The sequence below is a fragment of the Mandrillus leucophaeus genome, unplaced genomic scaffold (assembly GCF_000951045.1).
Source record: "Mandrillus leucophaeus isolate KB7577 unplaced genomic scaffold, Mleu.le_1.0 Scaffold148, whole genome shotgun sequence".
NCBI classification, from domain to species: domain Eukaryota; kingdom Metazoa; phylum Chordata; class Mammalia; order Primates; family Cercopithecidae; genus Mandrillus; species Mandrillus leucophaeus.
The window spans coordinates 427,054-427,379 of record NW_012101454.1 but is presented as its reverse complement, the minus strand read 5'-3'; positions in this window follow the sequence as shown (position 1 = coordinate 427,379).

Genomic DNA, 326 nt, shown 5'->3' with positions numbered 1-326 from the left:
AAAGTGGGCAAAGGATATGAACAGACACTTCGCAAAAGAAGACAATTATGCAGCCAACAGACACATGAAGAAATGCTCATCGTCACTTGCCATCAGAGGAATGCAAATCAAAACCACAGCGAGATACCATTTCACACCAGTTAGAATGACGATCATTAAAAAGTCAGGAAGCCACAAGTGCTGGAGAGGATGTGGAGACATAGGAACGCTTTTACACGTTGGTGAGACTGTAAACTAGTTCAACCGTTGTGGAAAACAGTGTGGTGATTCCTCAAGGATCTAGAACTAGAAATACCATTTGACCCAGCCATCCCATTACTGGGTAT